Genomic DNA, 829 nt, shown 5'->3' with positions numbered 1-829 from the left:
GAAATGGGTTCCATGATCCCTCTCCGACTCGCACGGCTGCTTGCATGTGCCGGCTATAATATCAATTTCGCAACAAATAGTGATAGCTCATCAATCCGGATAAAAATCAATGGTAAGCTGAGGCTATCTTCTCAGACTCTTTTCAGCTACAAATGTATCTGTGAGTGCGTGAGCATACATGTTCGCTTATGATTTGGTCAAATAACCATGTACTGTTTGACATTACTGCAATTTCGATTCTTGCTTTGCTAAATGATTTCACCCATTGCTCGAAACAGGACAACTTTCACGTTTACACGGAACATGAAACACACCGGACTACAGCGAAAATGCACAAAGCTGAGCAGGCCGTGTTCCACATCATTCGGTGCAGCATAGTTTCAGTCACTGTGTCTGTTTTGCAGAATAAGAGTCCCAAAGATTGTTCTCCAGCCTAAAACCGGAGGTAGCATTACAATCCGAGAACGACAGATCACAGTGTGAGGATGCTCTGACCTCGGGGCCAGTTCGAGATGCCACTTTCCTTGCCTTTTACCTAAACCGTGCAATTGGCTGCAGGGATGTTCACACCTGGACATGAGCCACATCGATACAACTGAGTTGGAAACCTGCGTGGGAATCGACGAGAAGCGAATCAATAAATCTTGCTCAATTCCATGGTGCTTATTAGAAATGCAGTTTCTGTTCACCTCAATTTAAAAGGCAGTTTTTGAACATAGTAACTGAAATCAAAAGCTAATTATCTCACCCCACCCCCACTCCGGGAGAGGTGCTAACTGCACTTGATTGCTTTTTGTTCTCGATGTGAAGAGCTCTCACGCCTGACTCA

This window comes from Hemiscyllium ocellatum, unplaced genomic scaffold (genome assembly GCF_020745735.1).
Source record: "Hemiscyllium ocellatum isolate sHemOce1 unplaced genomic scaffold, sHemOce1.pat.X.cur. scaffold_345_pat_ctg1, whole genome shotgun sequence".
In the NCBI taxonomy this organism is placed as follows: domain Eukaryota; kingdom Metazoa; phylum Chordata; class Chondrichthyes; order Orectolobiformes; family Hemiscylliidae; genus Hemiscyllium; species Hemiscyllium ocellatum.
This window is presented reverse-complemented; position numbering follows the sequence as displayed.